The 26,624-nt window shown below is 36.3% G+C and overlaps 1 long non-coding RNA gene across 1 annotated transcript in view; it reads right to left on the minus strand.

Moving 5' to 3' along the window:
- The window catches only part of LOC309822112, a 215,024-nt gene extending 189,125 nt beyond the window's left edge, over positions 1-25,899 (minus strand). The window contains exon 1 of the long non-coding RNA XR_014296699.1: positions 25,728-25,899. This is a non-coding gene — a long non-coding RNA (uncharacterized lncRNA). The remainder of the gene's footprint in view (positions 1-25,727) is intronic.
- Positions 25,900-26,624: the final 725 nt, after the last annotated feature.

Raw genomic sequence — 26,624 nt, forward strand, 5'->3', positions numbered from 1 at the left:
CTCCAGTTACTGCAAGTTAAAATCCTAATTATCTTTTTTTTTTACATCTTTATTGGAGGATAATTGCTTTACAATGGTGTGTTAGTTTCTGCTTTATAACAAAGTGAATCAGTTATACATATACATATGTTCCCATCTTTGACTCACCTCACTCACATCCACATTTAATGATCTATTCATGATATTGGGAGCATTCATCTCTATCTTTCTAAGGAAGGCACCTGCAATTACCACTTCTGGGTTATATACACCACTTGCATCTTTCTTACTTCCTAACTCCAGTCTGTATTAGGCACTGCCACCACGTTATCACTTGCATCACGTCATAGGCTCACGTCCATTGCCCCAAGGGACAAATACCAAATTTCTGTATCTGACATTCAAAGTCCACTGTTTGGCCCATAGCCATCTTCCCCATCCTCTCAATACAGAAGACCTTCTGTTCCAGCCAAACCAGACTAACCATTGTTCTCCAAACACTATGTTTAGTTTTTGCTTAAAAAGTCCTCCCTTGTAATTTCTACCTGTTCAACTCCTATTCATTCTTCAAGGCCCAGTTCAACTTGCATCTTCTTCCAAAAGCTTTTTAAATTACCTAGGCCCAAGTGATATCTCCTTTAACAGATCTTAAGGAAATGTTTTTTTGGTGCTGCTTCCTTATCTAGAGAAGAAATCTCAGGTGTTAGCTTCTAAAAGCATTATTGTTCTGCCTTTCACATGTAGGTGTATGGTAAAATTTGGTGTGTGGTGTGAAGTAGGAGCCCAAAGTTGTTGTTGTTGTTGTTGTTGTTTTGCATGGATATTTTCCTAGCACTATGGATGTCTACCTTTTCCCTACTGTTATCCAGTGCCAACTCTGTCATAAATTAAGGTATCAAATGTGTGAGAGGTGGTTGTTAGGCTGGCAACTCCATTCTATTGGCCTATTATGAATTCTTGCACCAATTTCACATTGGCTCAGTTAATATAGCTTTTATAATGTCTTGATAATCAGTAGAGGCTGTCCTTCTACTTTGTTCTTCTTTAAGAGCATCTTGCCTATTCTAGGCCCTTTCCTTAAAAATTTCCATATAGATTTCAGTATCAGCTATTCAAGTACCCCTCTCTCCCTCTCCCTTCAAAACAATTAACAACTCAGTTAGGATTTTGATTATTGTTTCTTTGGATTTCAGATCAACTTACCTCTTACTTTCCCTGTTTTGGTTTGTTTTTTTGTTTTTTGTCAGACTAGGCTTTATTTGCATGCTTTAGGTTTAATTTTCTATTTTTTCCAGTTTCTGAGGATGAAAATCTTGGGAATTTCCTTTTATTCATTTCCTTTCATTCGTTTATGCATTTAGCTATATTCACAATTTTTAATGTTATATTTTCTTATTCATTCTATTCCAGATATTCTCTATTTTCTCTTGTGACTTCCTCTTTGATTCATGGATAATTTAGAAGTATGCTGTTTAACCACGTATTTTGTAATTCTCCAGATATCTTTCTGTTACTGATTTCTAGTTTAATTCTTGAGTGATCAGAGAACATTCTTTTTAAGATTTCAATTCTTTAAAACTTGTTGAGATTTGTTTTATGGCACAGAATATGTTCTACTTTAATGAATGTCAATTAGGTCATATTGGTTGATAGTGTTGTTTACATCTTCTACATTCTTAATTATTTCCTCTCTACTTGATTCATTGATCACTAAGTGGGAAGTGTTGACATCTCCAAATGTAATTATGGATTTTTCTGTTTCTATCAGCTTTGCTTTGAGTATTTTGAAGTCCTGCTGTGCTTCAAATACACATTTAAATTGTTATGTCTTCTTTGTGAATTGGCTTCTTTATCAATAAGTAATGTTCCTCCTAATCCTGGATAATATTTCTTGGGTGAAGTCTATTTTGTCTGATTTTAACATGGTCATTCCACTTTCTTTTGATTTGTGTTTGTATGGTGTATCTTCTTCCATCTTTTTACTTTTAAGAGATCCAAGTACTTAGATTAAAATAGTATTAGGTAGACAATATATAGTCAGTTCTTGTATTATCATCTAACCTGACAATCTCTGCCTTTTAACCAGCATAGTTAGATAATTTAATTATTAATAAAGTGAGTTTAAATCTACCACCTCTCTTGTTGGTTCCTATTTCCCAGATGTTCTTTTTTTCCCTTTTTTGTAACCATTTAGATTAATTGTGTATTTTTTATTATTTTTCTCTCCACAAATGGCTTATTAGTTATACCGCCTTCTTTAAAATTTTAAAGGTTGCCCTAAAGTTGACACTATATATTTTTAATTTATCATAGTCTGTTTTAAAATAATGTTATTTTACATACTGTGTAAGAAAAACAATATATTTCCAGTTTCTCCCTCCTATAATTTGTACTTTTTTGTCTTACATTTTATTTTTACATATATTACAAAGCCTTTAATACATTTTCATTATTTTTGCTTTAAATTGTCAATTAGCTTTTAGAGTGATTAAAAATAAGTTAAAAATATATATCTTATATTTTCCTTTATTTTTAACATTATTGGTGCTCTTCATTATTTTGGTAAATCTAAGTTTCCACCTAGTATCATACCCCTTCTGCATGAAGAACTTCCTTTCATAAAGATGTAACTTCATTGTCTTCTGGCTTTCATAATTTCTAACAAGCCCACTATATATATATTTTTTTTGGTTATTTGAAATTGTAAAATATCTTTTCTCTGACTGTTTTCATGATCTCTTTACCTTTGATTACAATCGTGTTTCAAATTTCCTGTTTACTTAGTTTTTAATTTTTTTGTTTGTTTTCAGTATTGATCCTTCTTGCAGTTCTCTGAGCTTCTTGGATTTGTAGTTTGATATATTCCATTATTTTGGGAAAGTTCTCAATCTTTATCTCTTTAAGTATTTTGTTTGCCTCATTCTCTCTTTATCTTCTTCAAGAACTCTAGTACACATATATTAGACCATTTACTATTGTTCCAAAACTCTTGGATGTTATCTTTTTTAATATTTTTTTTACACTTTGTGTTTCAGTTTGGATAATTTATATTATTCAGTTTGAATAATTTCCATAATTTTTCTTGACTTATCTTCAAGCTCACTCCTTCTTTCCTCAGCTGTATTAAGCCTATTGATGAATTTGTCAAAGAAATTCTTCAATTATAATATCCATTTTTTAAAAAACTTTCTGTTTATAAATGGCTTATTCTTATAGTTTCATCTTTCTTCTTAAGTTTCCCATCTGTATATACATGTTGTCCACCTACCTTTCCCAGTAGAACCTTTAACGTAATTGTTATCATTACTTAAAGTCCTTACCTGATTGGTCTTGGTCATCTCTGCATCTGGATCTTTTGATTCCCTTACCTCTTTACAGTGGGTTGTATTTTTTTCACAATTTTTGTCTTGTAATTTTTTTAAATGAATATCCATCATTATATGTAGGACAATCGAATCTGAGGTAACTAGTATTTATGCTCCTCTTCTGTCAAGCCCCTTGAATTAGACGTTAAGTTAATCTAGTCAAATAATGAGCTGTATCTGGTTTCACTTCAGTGCACCAACTTCAGAGCAAGCTTCAAACTCCTTTGGTAGTGGGTTGCAATTGCCTTGTGCTTAGTTGGGGACTGGAGCACCAAGCAGTTTTTCTCAGTGTTCAGGCTCCATCTCAGCTGCCACATGCCTGCCTCACAGAGGAGGGCTCGTTCCACGCTCTTACCACACCCCCAGCTGTAGATTGCTATTGCTTGATGCTCAAGGCTAGACTTGGTGAAGGGAGGTCCCTCTCTTCCTGGTTTGGCCTCAGTCTTAGGCAGGCCTTGTGTTCCTGGAACTTGGGATGGAGGGTTTTCAGCATTTCTGTCTTTCTTACCATGGCAACCAAGCTCTGCATTGCATCTCTGGTTCATCTTGGGCAGGAGTTTCCTGCCCTCCTCTATGGTAGCAGACTAGTGCTTGGTCTTACTATGAGATCCAGAGCCCAGGCTACTTGGCTCTCCCATGGGGATAAAGGGTTTTCTTCTGCTCTTTTCCTAGCCACAGTGGTTCTTTCCACCTGTGAGTGACAGTGTTTGCTGCCCCTCCTTGGTGGCTTAAGACCTTTTATTCATAGGTGAGAAGAGACTAGGAACAGAGAAGCTTTGAGTTTTTCTGCAGAAGGCACAGATCACCTCTGCATGCCTGTGCCCCAAGGAGAAGTGCAATTTTCTGTCCTCCCCTCACGAGCACCCAGTAAAGGTGGATAGAAAAGATTTTGCTAGTAAATGAGAATTCATCTATTTCACACTGGCATTATAGCCCACACTTGGCTTTGAACAGCTGGTTAAAATTTTAGCTGTTATTCTGACTTGCTTATATGGTACGGTCTCTTCATTTAGTTGAGACCACTCATATTCCATGGACTTGTCATTCTGGAATTTAGGTTACTTTGTGACCTCAGCTCTCTAACGGGCTCAAGAAAAGTTATCACTTTGGAGTGCACCTGACTTTTTCTCCTTGTTAGGGTGGGTAGGAGCAGCTTTCTTTCCAGGTTTTTACATCCTAGGTGAAAGTGGGGAAAAGTAACTTACTTTTATTGGAATATCTGGCACTTGTGTAGTTCTTTAGGACCTGAAAAACTATAGATAACTTTGTAAATGCATTTAAGAAGTATTTTAGGTGTCCTGCATCATTACACAAAAAAGTAATTCTTGTCACAACAAGAAGAAGTCAAGATCCTCAAAATTCAGGAACTCACTTTCCTAATAAGCCTTTCTGAAAAAAATAATAATAATGATTTTTAATGATCATAACACTTATCAAGAAAGAATATAGAATCAGTTCCACTGAAGGGAATTATGCAAGGACTTTATCATAATAAAAGCTAATATACAAGAGAAACAATATTGCATAAAATGTGACTTAGCCTCAAACCAAAACAAAGAGTATATTTAATATAATTTTACAAGGACCTCTGTTTAAGTTAGTCTCATCAATAAGATAGTCCCATAATATGGATCCTCAGGATTCACAATAGCATGATTTCAAATAAGATTTAAGTTTGTCCTTCTTGAAAGCAGGACTGACTAGTTTGTTTTCAAGGGTCCACCAGAGGTGTAAGTTTTATACTGGTATGCTTCTTATATTTAAAAATATCACTCTGTTCATATGTATTTGTAATAGTCATTCTTCTGCATACTTATCTGTAGATTCTATGGCTTAAATAACAAATACCTCCTTGCCACATTTTAGTTGTATTTATTTATTCAACAAAAATACACCAAGTTCCTACTATAAGCCATATGCTAGAGATACAAAGTTGGAAGGCATGGTTCATTGCTTCAAGAAATTTACAATCTCTGTGAGACATATATTAAGATAATACAGTGTGATCACTACTAATATGGAGGCATAGTCAATGAGAAAATAGAGCAATAGAAATATGAAATAATAAGAGATAGGAAATAGTAAGGATTACAGTGGGAAATCTACTGGTCCTAATGACTCTGGTCAAAGAACATGAAAATTAGTGACTAACATGCATTAAATTATTTAAGGAGTACGAAGTATATGCCAAGGCCCAAAACACAATGTAAATGGAGAAAACTAATAATGTTTCATACTCCACTGAGGCACGAATGAAAACTTCACTTTAAAACAGGGACAATAATTCGTAAATGAGTAACAGTAGAAACAATCATAGGGAGTTATAAGAAGTCAAATGAAATAAATCCAGGATTTATTTAGAACACTAAACAAATCCAAAACTCCTTTGATATCAAAGGCTAGGTGGTAGACCAGCAGCCTGATTGAAACCAGTCTAATACTCTTTCATTTAACAAATCATTGGGCTTCTACTCTCTGCCAGGCACTTTGCAAAATGTTTGGGCAACATTAATGAACAGAACCAAGATGCCTATATTTGATGGTGCCTACATTCTGTGACAAGGAAAATGCCCACAAGAGCCATAATCAACTACAATGTGAAAAAGGTTCTATGACGTTAATAGTTAACATGTATTAGGTACTTATTATGCACTGAGTTCTCTTCTTCTTAGAGATTTATATGTATCAATGATGTGGTAGATTTCATTACTATTCCCAATGCACTCTGAAGAATATTTAAGCACAGAATTTAGCCCTGTAGCTATATCGGGCTGAGCTTACAACTCAGTCATGATCATCAACGATCGACACAGAAAATGGAGAATAACACTTCAAAACTGTATAAAAATTTTTTAATTAAAAAAAAAAACCAGAACAACAATCAGTCACCAAAGAACCATAGATGGGAGAACCCTCAGTTTTAGAAAGTAAAATAAAGTACCCTAGTTTTGTGTTTGGCTCACTCAGCATGTGGATTTCCCTCTGACTCCAGTGTAACAATGAAAAATAACCCAATTAAGGCAACTAGAAATGCAAATCAAGAAATTCTGAGGACCTCTGAAGCATTTTGTACCATTAAAAGAGAATAGTATGTGCAGAAGAAAATTTCTGAAGGCATGTTGTTCTAAAATTACAAGAGCGTATGACATTACAACTACGAGAAAACTAAATTACACAAGAGAAACCTCCTGAATAAATATTTTGCATGTCTGCTGAAATTTAACAAACATTTCAACTCAATTCAGAAAGTTGCTGTGGGGATTCTCAAATCTTGACCAAGAGTTTCTGCCTATAACTTTGCAACCATTAGGCATGTCTGGCAGAGTACCCGGCACATACAGTAGGAAAGAGGAGCCTCCTGGCAAATTTGTTTGAACTGATCTGACTTGGAAATTAAGAAAGGCTCTGTGGGTCTTACATGTCCAGAAAGAGCAATATAGCAAGTGAGAAAACTTCTACTATCTCATTCCTGATTATAGGAAAATAAGTTCAGACAGCTTTGAGGAAAATTCATATTACTTATGAGTTTCATACTTTGTGCATAAAGAGGTACCATCATCAACTAAATGAAAAAGAAATCATGTCCTGAATGAATAGTTGACTCTGAGCAAGGAATTTTAGAGGCTTTACTTGCTGGGTCTCAAGTTTTTATACACTATGAATATGATAAATTAATTTAGATTATCGAGGTCTTCCCAAAAGTCAAAATAAAGACTTCCTTTCCCTGGAATAGGACTGAACCAAAAGAAAGTTTTAAATACTGCAGAGTCGAGAAATAGGACACTGATCTTTTTCATCCAATAGAATAGACACCCTTAAATCTAGGACTGTATAGGCTGTATTTATCACAGACTTTAGGACATTAACCAGTCTGCTGAAATTCTGCCCTCAACAGTAGCCATTCCATTGCCTCAGCATTACTTAAATTTCAATTCAGAGTCAACTCTTTTTCTCTTCCTTTCAGCCAAACTTCAGGAGCTTTGAAGGCAATCCAAGGAATAGTCTACAGATAGGTTTGGTAGTTTGTTTCCATTGAAATAAAACCTATTCATTCCTTTTTACTAGGTTAGCTTGCAAATGGTTTTCAAAAATTATTATATATTCATAAATGTTAATTAATCCAATTGATGAGCAAAATAATACTGACCCAGATCATGTTAGCATTGCCACTGTCTCTGCCTATTGCTTCTCATATTAATAGACAGAGAAAAATTAACAGAGAGAAAATGCAAGTCTCAGCTAGCAGTAGACATAACCCAAACAATCATCCCAGAACACAGATTCCAAAAAAGAAAATAAATATTGATACCAAAATGTGGAAAAGGGTGTATTACATTTTTTCATAAGACCTATTGTATGATTTGTTTTGGATACCACTTAATTTCATGGATGAAACTAGCACTGCAATCCACTAACATATTTTCCATTTTAAAATAAAAAATTTTGACCTGAGCTCTGTTAGATGGCTGCCTTCAAGTAGCTGAATTATTGAAAACAGCCTTAACATAGTCTTCCATGAAGTATGCATGCTCTTATAAGTTTGAATACATTTATTTGTAAGTTAACATTTTAAAAGTTTGTGTGCAGCTATCTCTAAATATTTATGAGTGTACTTCACCATTAAGTCAGGAGACAGGAATAAAAAACTGTAAGAAACATTCTTGAAACACATGCAAGTATCAAATTTTTTTTAAAAAGGAATGAATCAAATATTCTAATTCTTATAGCTTTTTAAAACTGCTCTATTGAGGTATGATTGACTGTACTTCATTTATTCATTCATTCAATCATTCATTCATTCGTGTTTATTATTTTTCATTCTTCCTCTAATATATTACCCTAGATTAGCATTGTTGTCATAACAGCCTGTGTTATACTAGGAGTTGTTTTAAGAAAGTGTTACAACATGGATTTGCTGTCCCACTATTATTCTCTCTGGGAGGGTAATAAGAGGCCTATGATTAATACATAGGGCAGGTGAGACTAGAGTCCTAAGGGTATAGAAAATATTTATCCCAATACTATTCTTCCCAACATTCACCATAAATATTATACAGTCATTTGTTTTCAGAGTCAATTATGGCCCAGTGATTTGTCACAGAATAGGATTAAGAGATGTTTGAAATTGCTAGTAAACATGGGGCTTCTTCTGCAGGGGAAAGTTCTAAAATTAGATTGTGGTGATGGTTGTACAACCCTGTGAATATAATAAACACCATTAAATTGTACACTTTAAACAGGGGAATTTTATGGTATGTGAGTTAAATCTCAATAAGGCTGTTTTTAAAAGATGTATTGTGTCTAGATAGCAGGAATTTTAATGATTACTTTAAGAGATTACAGGTTATAGACTAAATTCTAATTCAGGCTTTGGAGTCAGACTGACCTGGATCTGATTTTGTGGGGGTTGGGGAGGAGTAGAAGCACTTCCTTCCTCTACACAACTGTGGGGTTCCGGGGAGCAAGCGGAATGCATAACCCACTAACAAATCTAAGAAAATCGTCACCATCCACATTTTTTTCTTTTTACCTTCTGACCTCTTTCACCCATTTCTCTGCCCCCACCCCGAATCCCTTGCCCCTGGCAAACACCAATGTGTTCTCTGTATCTATAAGCTTTTTTTTCTTTTTTTCTTCTCTTTTTTATTTTTTAGACTCCACATTTAAGAGAGATCATATAGTGTTAGTGCTTCTCTGTTTGACTTATTTCAGCTTAACTCCATCAAGGTCAATTCATCGTTGCAAATGGCAAGATCGCATAATTTTTTATAGCTGAATGATATTCCATTGTATATAAAGACATTACTCCTTTTATTGCATTTTGCTTTATTGCACTTCTCATACATGCGTTTTTTACAAAGTGAAGGTTTGCAGCAACCCTGTATCAAGCAAGTCTATCAGCACCATTTTTCTTATAGTATTTGCTCATTCTGTGTCTCTGTGCAATTTTGGGTTAATTTTCACAATATTTCAAACTTTTTATTTATTACTATAATATTTGTTATGGTGATCTGTGATCAGTAACGTTTCTTTTTTGTGTGTGGCTTATAACAAACGTTTCTTTCTTTTTTTTTTTTAACATCTTTATTGGGGTATAATTGCTTTACAATGGTGTGTTAGTTTCTGCTTTATAACAAAGTGAATCGGTTATACATATACATATGTTCCCATATCTGTGATCAGTATTCTTTAATGTTACTATTATAATTGTGTGAGCAACTTTTAGCAATACAGTATTTTTTAATTAAGGTATGTACATTTTTTTAGACATAATGCTATTGCACACTTAACAGACTAGACTATAACGTAAATATAACTTTCATATGCACTGTGGAACCAAAAAATTCACGTGACTTGCTTTATTGTGATATTCACTTTATTGCAGTGGTCTGGAACTGAATCTGCAGTATCCCTGAGGTATGCCTGTATATACCACAATTCTTTATCCATTCATCTATCAATGGACACTTAGGTTGCTTCCATGTCTTGGTTATTGTACATAATTCTGCAATGATCAGTGGAGTGCATATATCTTTTCTAGTTAGTGTTTTGGGAGATTTATTTCGATAAATATCCATAGGAGGAATTGCTGGATCATATGGTAGATCTATTTTTTAATTTTTTTAATGCTCTGTCTATATTTATTCATTTAATCTCCATAACAATGCTAAATTATTATCCTTATAATACAGAAAAGAAAACTGAGGCACACATTAGGTAGAGCTAGAATTTGAATACTTGTCAGCCTGACCCCAAAGACTCTTTCACTACTCCATAATTCCAAAAATAATTGTGATATGCTAGTGGCAGATTGGGTGACAATACGAGACCAGTGGACACGCCAGATCTAAATAAATTATTGATATTATACTCCCTGGACTCTAATATCTAATTTTGAATTTGAAAAATAACCTTGAATGCTGACTATAAAGAGGAATTTCTACTTTTTTTCTTTTAATGATGAAGTATTCTTTTTTTTTTAACATCTTTATTGGAGTATAATTGCTTTGCAGTGGTGTGTTAGTTTCTGCTTTATAACAAAGTGAAACACTTATACATATACATATGTCCCCATATCTCTTCCCTCTTGTGTCTCCCTCCCTCCAACACTCCCTATCCCACCCCTCTAGGTGGTCACAAACCACTGAGCTGATCTCCCTGTGCTATGCGGCTGACTCCCTCTAGCTATCTATTCTTTGTTTGGTAGTGTATATATGTCCATGCCACTCTCTCACTTTGTCCCAGCTTACCCTTCCCCCTCACCATATCCTCAACTCCATTCTCTAGTAGGACTGTGTCTTTATTCCCATCTAGCCCCTAGGTTCTTCAGGACAATTTTTTTTTTTTAAATCCATATATATGTGTTAGCATATGGTATTTGTTTTTAACTTTCTGACTTACTTCCCTCTGTATGACAGACTCTAGGTCCATCCACCTCACTACAAATAACTCAATTTCATTTCTTTTTATGGCTGAGTAATATTCCATTGTATATATGTGCCACATCTTCTTTATCCATTCATCTGTTGATGGACACTTATAATTTTCTGCAAACAGGTCTTTTGTCACCTTAGGTAGGTTTATCCCTAGATATTTTATTCTTTTTGTTGCAATGGTAAAAGGGAGTGTTTTCTTAATTTCACTTTCAGATTTTTCAACATTAGGATGTAAGAATGCAAGAGATCTCTGTGCATTGATTTTGTATCCTTCTACTTTACCAAATTCATTGATTAGCTCTAGTAGTTTTCTGGTAGCATCTTTAGGATTTTCTAGGTATAGTATCATGTCATCTGCAAACAGTGACAGCTTTACTGCTTCTTTTCCGATTTGGATTCCTTTTATTTCTTTTTCTTCTCTGATTGCGGTGGCTAAAACTTCCAAAACTATGTTGAATAATAGTGGTGAGAGTGGGCAAGCTTGTCTTGTTCCTGACCTTAGTGGAAATGGTTTCAGTTTTTCACCATTGAGGACAATGTTGGCCGTGGGTTTGTCATATATGGCCTTTATTGTGTTGAGGTGAGTTCCCTCTATGCCTACTTTCCGGAGGGTTTTTATCATAAATGGGTGTTGAATTATAACGAAAGCTTTCTCTGCATCTATTGAGATGATCATATGGTTTTTCTCCTTCAAATTGTTAATATGGTGTATCACATTGATTGATTTGCATATATTGAAGAATCCTTGCATTCCTGGGATAAACCCCACTTGATCATGGTGTATGATCCTTTTAATGTGCTGTTGGATTCTGTTTGCTAGTATTTTGTTGAGGATTTTTGCATCTATGATCATCAGTGATATTGGCCTATAGTTTTCTTTCTTTGTGACATCTTTGTCTGGTTTTGGTATCAGGGTGGTGGTGGCCTCGTAGAATGAGTTTGGAGTGCTCCTCCCTCTGCTATATTTTGGAAGAGCTTGAGAAGGATAGGTGTTAGCTCTTCTCTAAATGTTTGATAGAATTCACCTGTGAAGCCATCTGGTCTTGGGCTTTTGTTCCTTGGAAGATTTTTAATCACAGTTTCAATTTCAGTGCTTGTGATTCATCTGTTCAAATTTTCTATTTCTTCCTGGTTCAGTCTTGGAATGTTGTGCATTTCTAAGAATTTGTCCATTTCTTCCAGTTGTCCATTTTACTGGCATATAGTTGCTTGTAGTAACCTCTCATGATTCTTTGTATTTCTGCAGTGTCCGTTTTTACTTCCCTTCTTCATTTCTAATTCTATTGACTTGAGTCTTCTCCCTTTTTTTCTTGATAAGTCTGGCTAATGGTTTATCAATTTTGTTTATCTTCTCAAAGAACCAGCATTTAGTTTTATTGATCTTTGTTATTCTTTCCTTTATTGCTTTTTCATTTATTTCTGATCTAATCTTTATGATTTCTTTCCTTCTGCTAATGTAGGTGCGTTTTTGTTCTTTCTCTAATTGCTTTAGGCATAAGTTTAGGTTGTTTATTTAAGATGTTTATTTCTTGAGGTAGGATTGTATTGCTATAAACTTCCCTCTTAGAACTGCTTTTGCTGCATCCCCTAGGTTTTGAGTCATCGTGTTTTCATTGTCATTTGTTTCTAGGTATTTTTTTATTTCCTTTTTGATTTCTTCAGTGATCTCTTGGTTACTAAGTAGCGTATTGTTTAGCATCCCTGTGTTTGTAATTTTTACAGATTTTTTTCCTGTAGTTGATATCTACTCTCATAGCGTTGTGGTTGGAAAACATACTTGATACAATTTCAATTTTCTAAAATTTACCATGGCTTGATCTGTGACCCAAAATATGATCTATCCTGAAGAATGTTCCATGAGCACTTGAGAAGAATGTGTATTCTGTTGTTTGGGGATGGAATGTCCTATAAATATCTATTAAGTCGATCTTCTTTAATGTGTTATTTAAAGCTTGTGTTTCCCTATTTATTTTTATTTTGGATGATCTGTCCATTGGTGAAAGTGGGATGTTAAAGTCCCCTACTATGATTCTGTTACTGTCAATTTCCCCTTTTATGGCTGTTAGTATTTGCCTTATGTATTGAGGTGCTCCTATGTTGGGTGCATAAATATTTATAATTGTTATATCTTCTTCTTAGATTGACCCCTAGATCATTATGTAGTGTCCTTCTTTGTCTCTCGTAATAGTCTTTGTTTTAAAGTCTATTTTGTTTGATATGCAATTGCTACTCCAGCTTTCTTTTGCTTTCCATTTGCATGGAATATCTTTTTCCATCCCCTCACTTTCAGTCTGTATGTGTTCCTAGGTTTGAAGTGGGTCTCTTGTGAACAGCATATATATGGGTCTTGTCTTTTGGTTGGAGCATTTAGTCCATTTACATTTAAGGTAATTTTCGATATGTATGTTCCTATTACCATTTTAATTGTCTTCGGTTTGTTATTGTAAGTCTTTTCCTTCTCTTGTGTTTCCTGCCTAGAAAAATTCCTTTAGCATGTGTTGTAAAGTTGGTTTGGTGGTGCTGAATTCTCTTAGCTTTTGCTTGTCTGTAAAGCTTTTAATTTCTCCATCAAATCTGAATGAGATCCTTGCTGGGTAGAGTAATCTTGGTGTAGGTTTTTCTCCTTTGTCACTTTAAATATGTCCTGCCACTCCATTCTGGCTTGCAGAGTTTCTGCTGAAAGATCAGCTGTTAACCTTATGGGTATTCCCTTGTATATAATTTTTTTTCCCTTGCTGCTTTTAAATTTTTTCTTTGTATTTAGTTTTTGATAGTTTGATTAATATGTGTCTTGGCGTGTTTCTCCTTGGATTTATCCTGTATGGGACTCGCTGTGCTTCCTGGACTTGATTAAATATTTCCTTTCCCATATTAGGGAAGTTTTCAACTATAATCTCTTCAAATATTTTCTCAGTCCCTTTCTTTTTCCCTTCTTCTTCTGGGACCCCTATCATTTGAATGTTGGTGTGTTTAATGTTGTCCCAGAGGTCTCTGAGACCGTCCTCAATTCTTTTCATTCTTTTTTTCTTTATTCTGCTCTGCAGTAGTTATTTCCGCTATTTTATCTTCCAGGTCAGTTACCCGTTCTTCTGCCTCAGTTATTCTGCTCTTGATTCCTTCTAGAGAATTTTTAATTTCATTTATTGTGTTGTTCATCATTGTTTGTTTGCTCCTTAGTTCTTCTAGGTCCTTGTTAAACATTCCTTGCATTTTCTCCATTCTATTTCCAAGATTTTGGATCATTTTTACTACCATTATTGTGAATACCTTTTTAAGGTACACTGCCTATTTCCTCTTCAGTTGTTAGGTCTGGTAGGTTTTTGCCTTGCTCCTTCATCTGCTGTGTGTTTCTCTGTCTTCTCATTTTGCTTAACGTACTGTGTTTGGGGTCTCCTTTTTGTAGGCTGCAGGTTAGTAGTTCCCGTTGTTTTTGGTGTCTTTTCCCAGTGGTTAATGTTGGTTCAGTGGGCTGTGTAGGCTTCCTGGTGGTGGGGAGTAGTGCCTGTGTTCTGGTTGATAAGGTTGGATTTTATCTTTCTGGTGGGCAGGTCCACATCTGGTGATGTGTTTTGGGGTGTCTATAGCTTTATTATGATTTTAGGTAGCCTCTCTGCTCATGGATGGGGTTGTGTTCCTGTCTTCTAATTGTTTGGCATAGGGTGTCCAGCACTAGCCTTCTGGTCATTGAGTGGAGCTGGGTCTTGGCGTTGAGATGGAGATCTCTGGGAGATTTTTGCCATTTGATATTACGTGGAGGCAGGAGGTCTCTTGTGGACCAGTGTCCTGAACATGGCTCTCCCACCTCAGAGGCACAGCCCTGACGCCTGGCTGGAACACCAAGAGACTGTCATCCACACGGCTCAGAATGAAAGGCAGAAAAAAAAGAAAGAGAAAAAGAAAGAAGATAAAATAAAATAAAGTAAAATAAAATAAAATAAATTTATTAAAATAAAAAATAAGTATTAAAAAATTTCTTTAAGTAATAAAAAAAAAGGAAGGAAAGAAGAGAGGAACCAAACCAAAAACCAAATCCAGCAATGATAACAAGTGCTAAAAACTATACTAAAAAAAAAAAAAAAAAACAGACAGACAGAACCCTAGGACAAATGGTAAAAGCAAAGCTATACAGACAAAGTAACACAAAGAAGTATACACATACACACACTCACAAAAAGACAAAAAGGGAAAAAAAAAATATATATATATATATCATTGCTCCCAAAGTCCACCTCCTCAGTTTGCGATGATTCGTTGTCTATTCAGGTATTCCACAGATGCAGGGTACATGAAGTTGATTGTGGAGATTTAATCCGCTGCTTCTGAGGCTGCTGGGAGAGATTTCCCTTTCTCTTCTTTGTTTGCACAGCTCCTGGGGTTCAGCTTTGGATTTGGTCTCGCCTCTGCGTGTAGGTCGCCTGAGGACGTGTGCTCCCGCTCGGAAAGGATGGGGTTAAAATAGCAGCTGATTGGGGGCTCTGGCTCACTCAGGCCAGGGGGAGGGAGGGTACAGATGTGGGGCAAGCCTGTGGTGGCAGAGGCCAGCGTGACGTTGCACCAGCCTGAGGCGCGCCGTGCGTTCTCCCGGGGGAGTTGTCCCTGGATCCTGGGATCCTGGCAGTGGCGGGCTGCACAGGCTCCCCGGAAGCGGGGTGTGGATAGTGACCTGTGCTTGCACACAGGCTTCTTGGTGGCTGCAGCAGCAACCTTAGCATATCATGCCCGTCTCTGGGGTCCGCGCTGATAGCTGTGGCTCACGCCCATCTCTGGAGCTCCTTTAAGCGGGGCTCTTAATCCCTTCTCCTCGCGCACCAGGAAACAAAGAGGCAAGAAAAAATCTCTTGCCTCTTCGGCAGGTTCAGACTTTTTCCCGGACTCCCTCTGGGCTAGCCATGGCTCACTGGCCCCATTCAGGCTGTGTTCATGCAGCCAACCCCAGTCCTCTGCCTGGGATCTGAACTCCGAAGTCCGAGCCTCAGCTCCCAGCCCCTGCCTGCACCGGCGGGGGAGCAGACAAGCCTCTTCAGGCTGGTGAATGCTGGTCGGCAGCGATCCTCTGTGCGGGAATCTCTCCGCTTTGCCCTTCACTCCCCTGTTGCTGTGCTGTCCTCCGTGGCTCTGAAGCTTCCCCCCTCCACACCCCGCAGTCTCCACCCGGGAAGGGGCTCCTAGTGTATGGAAACCTTTCCTCCTTCACAGCTCCCTCCCACTGGCTCAGGTCCCGTCCCTATTCTTTTGTCTCTGTTTATTCTTTTTTCTTTTGTCCTACCCAGGTACGTGGGGAGTTTCTTGCCTTTTGGGAGGTCTGAGGTCTTCTGCCAGCGTTCAGTAGGTGTTCTGTAGGAGTTGTTCCACACGTAGATGTATTTCTGATGTATCTGTTGGGAGTAAGGTGATCTCCGCGTCTTACTCTTCTGCCATCTTGAAGCTCCTCCAAGTCCCTCTCTATTTTTTACTGTTTTGAGGAAACTTCATACTGTTTTCCATAGTGCCTGCACCAATTTACAATCCCATCAACAGGATACAAGTATTCCCTTTTCTCCACATCCTTACCAATAATTGTTATTTCTTGTCTTTTTGATAATAGTCATTCTAATAGTGTGAGGTAATTTTTGATTTGCAGTTTCCTGATGATTAAGGATGTTGAGCATCTTTTTATGTATCTTTTGGCCATCTCTATGTCTTTGGAAAAATGTCTATTCAGATCCTCTGTACATTTTTTGATTGGATTTTTTTTTTTTGCTATTGACCTGTATAAGTTCTTTGTATATTTTGGAGATTAGCCCCTTATCAGATACATGATTTTCAAATAACTTCTCCCATTCAGTAAGTTGCCCTTTCATTTTGTTTCAGTGGTTTCCTTTGCTGTGCAAAAGCTTTTTAGTTTAATGTAGTCCCACTTATTTTTGCTTTTGTTGCTTTTACTTTGTTTTCAGATTCAAAAAAATCATCACCAAGACCTCTGTCAAGGAGCTTACCACATTTTTTTTCTTCTAAGAGTTTTAGAATTTCAGGTCTTACATTCAGGTCTTTAATTCATTTGAGTTAATTTTTGATTATGGTGTACAATAGTGGTTGCGTTTCACTCTTTCACATGTAGCTGTCCAGTTCTCCTAATACCATTTGTTGAAGAGACTGTGTTTTCCCATTGTATATTCTTGGCTCCTTTGTCGTAAATTAAATGACCATATATGACCATATGTGTGTTTATTTTTGGGTTCTCTATTCTGTTCCATTGATCTATGTGTCTGTTTTGATGCCAGTGCCATACTGTTTTAATTACTACAGCTTTGTAAAATAGTTTGAAATCAGGGAGCATGATGCCACCAGCTTTGTTCTTCTTTCTCAAGCTTGCTTTGACTATTCATGTTCTTCCATGGTTTCATATAAATTTTCAGATTATTTGTTCTATTTCTTTGATAAATGCCATGGGAATTCCCTGGCAGTCCAGTGGTTTGGACTCTTTGCTTCCACTGCAGGGGACATGGGTTCGATCCCCAGTCAGGGAACTAAGATCCCATGTGCTGTGTGGTGAAACCAAAACAAAAAAGGCATAATGCCATGGGAATTGTGATAGGGATTACATTGAATCCATAGATTGCTTTGGGTATTAGGGACATTTTAACTATTGATTCTCCAAGTCCATGAGCATGGGGTTATCTTTCCATTTATTTGTGTCTTCTCTATCTTTTTTCATTATTGTCTTATAGTTTTCAATATATACATCTTTCATCTCCTTGATTAAATTTATTTCTAGGTATTATAATTTTTTGATGCAATTATAAATGGGATTATTTCTTAATTTCTCTTTCTGATGGTTTGTTATTAGTGTACAGACATGCAATAGCTTTTTCTGTTTGTTGATTTTGTATTCTTCAACTTTACTGAATTCATTTATTAGTTCTAACAGATTTTTGATGGTGTGTTTAGGGTTTTCTATATATAATACCATGTCATCTGCAAATAGAGATAGTTTTACTTCTTCTTTTCTAATTTGGATGCCTTTTATTTCTTTTTCTTGCCTAATTGCTCTAGCAAGGACTTCCAATACTATGTTGAACATATGTGGCAGGAACGGATATGCTTGTCTTGTTCCTGACCTTAGATGAAGAGCTTCAGCTTTTCACCACTGAATATAATGTTAGATGTGTGCTTATTATATATGGCCTTTATTATGTTGAGGTATGTTCCCTTTCTACATGCAATGTTGAAAGTTTTTATCTTAAATAGATGTTGAAGTTTGTTAAATGCTTTTTCTGCATCTACTGAGAGAATCATATGCATTTTACCCTCATTTTGTTAATGTGGTGTATCATATTGATTGATCTGTGGATCTTGAACCATTCTTGTGATCCTGGGTCCCAGCTGATAATGTGTATGATCCTTTCAATGTACTATTGAATTTGGTTTGCTAATATTTTGTTGAGGACTTTTGCATCTACGTTCATCAGTGATATTGGCCTGTAATTTTCTTTTTTTGCGGGGTCTTTGTCTGGTTTTTGTATCAGGGTAATGTTGGCCTCATAAAATGTGTTTGGAAGAGCTCCCTTCTCGTCTATACTTTGGAAGAGCTTGAGAATGATTGGTATTAATTTTTCTTTGAAAATTTGGTAGAATTCACTAATGAAGCTGTCTGCTCCTGGACTTGTTTGTTGGGAGGTTTTTGATTACTGATTCAATCTCCTAACTAGTAGTCAGTCTGCTCAGATTTTCTTTTCCTCATGACTCAGTCTTGATAGGTTCTTTGTTTCTAGAAATTTATCCATTTCTTCCAGGTTGTCCAATTTGTTGGTGTATAATTGTTCACAGTAGGCTCTTATGATCCTTTGTATTTCTGTGGTATCAGTTGTAACATCTCCTCTTTCATTTCTGATTTTATTTATTTGAGTCCTCTCTCTTTTTTCCTGGTGAGTCATGTTAATTTTGTTTATCTTTTCAGGGAATCAACTCTTAGTTTCATTGATCTTCTCTATTGTCTTTTTAGTCTCTATTTCATTTATTTCCACTGTAATCTTTATTATTTCCTTCCTGTACATATTTGACATATACAACTTGATGAGTTTGGAATTAAGTATACACCTGAAAACCATCACCACAATCTATGCCATAAACATACCCATCTCTCTGAAAAGTTTCTTCCCACCCTCTTGATTTATTAATATTATTATTTTGTGTGATAAGAACACAACATAAGATCTACCTTCTTCACAAATATTTAAGCATATAATGCAGTATCATTACTATAGGCTCTATGTTGTACAGCAGATTCTAATTCTAATTCTAAATTCAACAGTCTTTTGGTTTCAGCTCATTGTTTCCAATTAAAGGAAATTTCCAATACTAAGTTCCTTATAAACTATACCAGAGTTTATAATCTGTTAGGAACTAGGCCAATATACACAAAAGTAGAGTGAAAGAAGTGGAGGGATATTATGATTCTTTGCAAGGCTTAACTTAGGCAGATTCTTGTCTTGTGCCTAAATACTTAGCCTTCCCAGAAACGTGCCTTCAACGGGATTAGAGGAAAAGTTCCCTGGTCCACTCTCTTTAAAAACAAGAAAAAAGGGGGGGGGGGCTTCCCTGGTCCACTCTCTTTAAAAACAAGAAAAAAAGGGGGAAAATGCCCTCAAAATTATTTAATTGGAAAGGTATCAGAGAAGGAGAACTTTTCATGTGTGTATATTCTAAGTAAAAAATGAGTATGATAAACGTGGTCAGAAGGATAAAATATTCCCTTGCACATCCATGACATTTGGGGACATCAAGTATCAACCAACAGATTTTCCATTTGATTATTTGTGACTTTTGACTTAGAAAATATACTTTCCTTAAAAGCTGGTGGATATTGCTTAAGAAACACAATCTTTTGACATTTTCTCTACCATTTTCTGTTTTAATAAATGAGGGGAGAAGACCAACACAGTAAAGTAATGTCAAAGTAGACTTTATATTTTGGAAACACAGACAAGGGTGAAGATGCAAAATTCCTCCCCAAAATTAGATGAGACATATCATGCATTTCCAATATCTACAACTTGTGTTTACACTGTGGCATAAATTAAAACACCTAGTCAGTGTGATGGTGAGATCTATAACTTTCATATGTCTTAAAGGTTTTTTTTCTCTCTATTTTTAATCTTACAGCCATTGGAATATGTCTGGTTTCTTATTTAATTATAATTCACTTTAAAATAAATCCCACTTTGGGGAAGTTGAACTGAAGAGTATTATGTTCACAATAAAATACTGAATTCTTCTCTTCCTTTTTACAGTTCTCAGAAGATAAAGGCATAATAAAGAGTTGATCTTAAAAGAAAAAATCCGGCATAAATAAGTCTTTGCTTTATTTTTAAATTAACATAAAAATAATATCCCATAAGCATACTACCCAATAGAAGTATTATGATTTTTGTATATGCTCTTCCTTGTTTTCATAAGTGCTTATTCTTCATATTGTTGTAATTGTCATATATATCAAATATTGTACCTTCTCTTTCCCACATGATGTTACATGATATTGGTATTTTTCACATGCATATTGTTTATTATTTATTATTTTTTATTACTAATTTACTTAAGCCTTTTCTCGTTTGGGGTATGTATATTACCTCAAAATGTTTAACTTTGAACTTCTTTAAGTATTTTCTGGATACTTTCCAGATCTGGTAGTGGGATCCTAGGAGTATGGCAGCAAAAATGTGTAAATATCTTGTGGATCTATTACTGTGACACCTCCTTCTAGGTAAGTTTTCCTGTAGTCTCTCAGATAATTCTTTTGGTGGAATGTCAGTAGAAAGTATATACCTCACGTTAGCTTTGCCCAATAACGTGGGAATGTTTAAAATAAAGGACAAGCTCTCACCCCAAGAAGTGATGATAGGACACAGGAGTAACAGGAAAGGCTAGCTGTCATATGTCACATACAGATGTGTGGATTGTGCATAAGCTGGAAGACAGGATGGCATCAACCTGGAAAACGCAGTCACACCCCTCATGTGACTCCTTGGGGTTGGTGTTATTTATTGGTCCTGGCCTCAGTGGAACTCCTTGAATTATGCTGACTATGGAAGGGTTTTCTTCAGGGTGTGTTTTCACTCTTTGGCTTGGCACACAAGACCCTGAATCCCAGATTTGAGCTGAAAAAGCTTGACCACAGAATTAGTCTCTACCAGTTTCTAACTGCTAATATCCCAGGTGGTTACACCACCATCTGCCATGGTCGCTGCCTTCTGCAAAGAGTTAGGTCATGCTGTCAACAGAAGCTGAAAGTGGGAAGAAAGATTTTAATTCAGTGGAAATGGCAATTTTTTTTCTATTTTCTTCAGCTTTTTCCAGTGTTTACCAGAAAGACATTTCCTGATTCCACTGGGTTCCCATTTTTCCACTGAATCATCACAAGCCCTTTCTGCCCACTCAGTTCTCCTAACCCACGCTTTTTAAATAGTGCATTCCTGCACCATGGTAGTGTTACAATAGATACCAAATGGCTAAGGCTTTTTCCAAAAGAGATGCTCCAATCTGCACTGTCATCAGAAATGAGTGAGATCTTGTTTCACATCACTCTTGGTAACAGGGACTTCTCTGTTTTTTCTTCCTTAGTTGAACATCAACAAATATTCTCAATGCTCCAAGATGGTGTCAAAATTCCTTCTGAAAATAATACATAGCAGCAATAATAAAACCTATGAATTATAGAGTGTCGATTATATGCCTGACACTGAAATCCTCTCTTTCATTTATCCTTAAACAACCCCCCAAAATGAATAGTTTTCTTCCCATTCAACCTGTAAGGAAAGTGAGGATCTAAAAGAGTAATTTGTCCACATCTGTAGCCTCAATGGGAAGAGTGGGCATGACTGAAACCGACATCTAGCTGAACTTAGTTACCTCAAAGCCACCTATGCCACACTAGCCTGCGAGTCACAACTACTGAGCCCAAGTGCCACAACTACTGAAGCCCACATGCCTAGAGCCCGTGCTCCACAACAACAGAAGCCACCGCACTAAGAAGCCCACGCACCACAACAAAGAGTAGCCCCCGCTCGCCACAACTAGAGAAAGCCCGCACACAGCAACGAAGAACCAACATAGCCAAAACTTAATTAATTTTTTAAAAAAAGAAGAAAAAGAGCATATGGTTTAGGGACTTCCCTGGCAGTCCAGTGGTTAAGACTCTGCACTTCCACTGCAGGGGGCACAGGTTCAATCCCTGGTCAGGGAACTAAGATCCTGCATGCCCAGCATGACCAAAAAAAATAGAGAGCGCATATGGTTTAAACCAAATCATTCCCAATTAGTCATAAGGAAACATCTACATATTATTTGTTATCAGGTATGGGGTTTTTTCCTCTCAAGTAAATTGGTATTTAATCAATCATCACTTCAATTAAGGATACTTATTCTTTGCTTAAAATATGTAACAAAGAATGCATATATGATGGTTAAGCTAGATTTTTTTTTTAAAAAAAAGGAGAAAAAAAGGAAGGAAATAACAGTAAGGAAGGGAAAAACTAAATATTTGTTAAATGTTTATGCTAGGAATTGGCACCTAGACTCCTCATTTTTATATTGATATGAATCTTGTGAATAAGGATTATGACTCTCCCCATTTTGCAAATAAGGATGAGGCAAAGGAGATTAAATCACATGCCTAGAGCCACAGAACCAGTAATTGGAAGAGCTGGGTTTGGAACCAGCTCTGTGTGTTGCCAAAGTACACAATCTTTCTTCTCTACTCTGTTGGCTTGATGATCATTACCTAATGAGATAGCACCAGCGAATATTTTTTAGTCTAATTATATGGATTGTTTAATAAAATGTTTTGCCAGTTAAAATATCTCTAGTTCTAATTATTAGTAACTAATAATAATTGAGTGACACTTGCCCCACAGTCTCTGTGTTTTTCTGATAAATGACAAAAGTAAACATTGCCTGGACTTTTACACAATATATGACTCAAGATATTCCTGTGATTCAGAATAAAATTCAATCAATACTGAATGGGTACCAAATGGAAAGTTTAAATCACATTTTGTCACACAAGAAAACATTAGAGAGGAGCCTGAAAAGATGACATCTTGTCCTTTGATTTTGAAAAGTATCCTAAAAATCATTTCAAGTTCTACTCTCTATCATATAAAATAGGAATGGAGCAGTCATATTACAAACATGTAAGTGTTAAAAAGCAAGAAAATCAAGGTGCCCATCTTGAATACCTTGGAGAAACACAAAGCTTCACTACTATAAATTATTAAAAGAATGAAATACATGCATGAATAAAGCAAAGTTCTGAATCCTTGGGCAGATCAATTTTAAATTAGTTCAGGAAGGGTCTTGACATCTGCCTGATTGAATTGTTTAAAGAATGAGTGGAAGCCATTCAGCTACTGGTTGCTTTGTTGTTGTTTTCCAAATGTGTTGACGACTTATCCATTTGGCTACAATTTTTTCAACTGTCAAAAAAGTAATCAATCTAAGACCTTGTGTTAGATTTGTGACTTTGTTGTGTCTTTTCTGTATGTCCACCGCACTTCTAATAATAGAATCCATTATGGGCTCTCCATTGGAAAGCCCATTTCTTGTGATTTGGGTGGGGTGAACCTGTCTGTGGCCACATGATGATCCTATGACTCACAGCTGGCCAATCAGAATACTCCATCCCTATCATAACCACAGTGATTGGATGAGTTCGTGACCTAATGAAAGCCAGTCAGAGTATTTGATTGGCCTGAGAGAGTCTTTCTTCCTTTTAATCAAAACTCAAAAGGATAGATAAACTCTTGGGGCTTCCTTTCCTCTCATGTTGAGACCAATAGGAAAATAGGGCAAAGGGATAGAGAAACAAAGCTCTAAGGACACTACTTGAAACCCTGAATCTACCTGTACCTGAAGTAGATCCATCCTTGGATGGATGACTACAGATTCCAAAATATTCCCCTTATTTTGCTTAAGGTAATTTGAGTTGGAGTTCTGTCACTTGCAACCAATAGATTCCTCACTAATAAAAGTGTAATATTATTTTCTAAGTCACTCCAAGCTACTGTGCAGTATGTCTTTTTACTTTTAGTCAACTATCAGATAATACAAAGCAAGACCAAATGAGATGGCCAGAATCATTAAGGATATCTCAATTTTCTTTTCAACAATACTTCTGAGAGCCTGGAAAGAAAACCAATGTTCAATTTGATTCAATCACACTATCACAGTAACTATGGTCTTCTACATAGTACTCTGTTAAGTTCATGCAAATTCTTTCTATATCATAAAACTTTGGAATAAAAAAAGGATTTTGGAGTGTCTCTTCCTCTGTCTACACTTTAGACATAAGAAATCAGAAGTCTGATAATATCAAGTGAACTGTCCAAAATCATACCGCTAGTTAGTGACGGTGTTGGAACGAAACCAAAATCTGCATCCATAATTTACCAGAAATTATAAAATTATGCCAATTACAGTATTCACATTATTCTGAGATGAAGTGACTAGAGACCCCACCAGAATATTATCATTTTAAAAATCAGAAATTCGCTTAGTGAAGCACACAAGTGATCCTGCTTATTTACCCATTAGGGTATCATTAATTCTTCCGAAATGAGGATGTACTGAGCCAAAATTCTATTAAAAACACACAATAATAAATGACCTGAGATGATCTCTTTGTAATTCTGTTGTGTTTTCCTTATAAATAACTGCCAGACAGAAGAGAGTAAAAATAATGATATTCAAATGGGAACCAGTAAATGTAAATTCTATTAGTTATGAAAGCTGAATTATAATCTGAGTGAAAAAAATGCTGATTAAAAAAAAAAAAGGTTTTCTTTTGGCTAAGATGGCTTCATCATTCTTCCTCAGAGTTGATAGGCCAGATCTAATAATAATAACTAAGTTCCAATAACCAGACAATGCATTTAGAGAATTCTAACAATCAAACAGCATTTTTGACCAAGTTATTAGATTTCCCTGGTTGGATCAGCAGATTTTTTCCTCCATATCCTTAATTCATATTTTTTAAAAGTGGAGGCCTCCTATTACTTCTCCAATAGGCATAATTATTATAAAATGTTTAGTATGCATTTGTGGATTTTTAAATCAACTCTCCCATCTTCAGACAAGAAATCCTATTAAACCAAAAGTGAACTAAGTATTTTCTTTTGGAATTGTTACATAATTACATAGAATAAATTTGTAGCCCTAGAAAGTGAACAAAGAAAAGACCCAAACTGACCACAAGCAAACAAAAGAACATCAACGGAATAAACAGAATTTTAAAAACTATATTAATATCCATTTAAACACCTCTTCTGCAGCAATTTTTTAACTATTTTATTAAAATATAGTTAATCTTATTGATCAATAGTCACAACCTATTTCTAGCAGGCTAACCTAGCTCAAAATGAGCTGTTATTTTTGCTTTATATTTGCAAAAAGAAAATGCAATTTTATAATAAAATGTCATATTACATCTTTAACACATCTCAGTCAAATTTTGAAGGAGTAAAATAGTGAATAGTGTGCCCATAGAATTATAAGGACCACAGGTCTAAATAATGATTTTTTTCAACTGTAATCATACCATTTCTATATCAGCAAGACATTTGCTGCTATAATGATTAATCAGCATTTATAAAATAGCTAGATTAGGCTTTTTACAATAGTTTCTTTCTTAAGTTCTGGCTAGAACACTCCCAGCAGACAGGCAGACATGAATGCTAGCCCCAGAAATCTGCCTGTTTTCCAGTTTCCCAGCTTTGCCCGCCCCCACTCCCTACTGTCAGGTTAATGAATCACCTCCTCACTCTGGTTCCTATCTGGTCCTCTTCGCCTCTCACTCCCAGGAAGTTTACAAATACTATTCATACCTTCAAAATAATACACACAGACTCTCCATTTATACCATCAACTCTCTCGGTACAGAATGAGAATCATTTAATCTAGTGACTGTTCTACTCACCAGGTTGGCAGAGGAAAGTTGGTAAGTGGCTATTTCAATATGCTCTGTGTACAAGTTCTTCTTCTTGGTTATTACCATTGATCTTTGTGTACAAAACAGCATGCAGGATATAACCCTGCTGCTTTTGACATGCTTCCTCCCAGGTCCCTGCATCTAGGAAAACTGTCCTGCCTTCTTCCCACTCAGAATCTTGTGGCTGTAGCCTTCCATGGTTCTCTAGACAGTGGGGTGCTTAGGGTCAGCCAGACTCTACGACAGCTGCTTATTGTTACATGGGGCCCTAAACTGGAAGAAACAAAGATAATCCAAAGAGAGGAGATTTCAACAAAAAGTTTTAAAGAGACACACACTTTTCTGTCACTGGTGACATGCTGCTATAAAGCAGAGGACTGAAATGTGAAGGCGTGCTGGGTCCAGTGATGCTACTTTAATGTCAACATACTCCTGATGCTGTTTTGCTGCTGCCCCTTTTTTTTTTAAGGAGTAAGTTTTCCCACACACTGTAGTTTTAAAGTGCAAATAAATACAAGATCCAGTCACTGTTTGGATTCAGTGTTTTCACTTGGAACCAGTGCCTTACAGATTATGACATGCAGCACACAGAAAATGGGATTAGAAAAGGTGCTGTGGCCATAGGGTTGTCCTCGGGCTGTAGAACGCAGGGAAAGCCCTTCATTATTCTCCCCTCAGAATGAGGAAGCTCAGGATAGCTATGTGTCACCTCTAATGTCATCGTCTCCCTCTCAGGCTTTGTCTCCCTGTCTCCCTCTTCCCTTCACTGTCTCTCCTCCTTCCCCCCACCCCTCCTCCTCTCTCTCCTTGGCTCCCAGGACCAAAGGAAGGCAGAAGAGCCTAAGAGTGGATCCACCATTCCCTAATGAATTAATAACCATGCCC

Source organism: Grampus griseus (genome assembly GCF_964374135.1).
Source record: "Grampus griseus genome assembly, chromosome: 4".
NCBI lineage: Eukaryota > Metazoa > Chordata > Mammalia > Artiodactyla > Delphinidae > Grampus > Grampus griseus.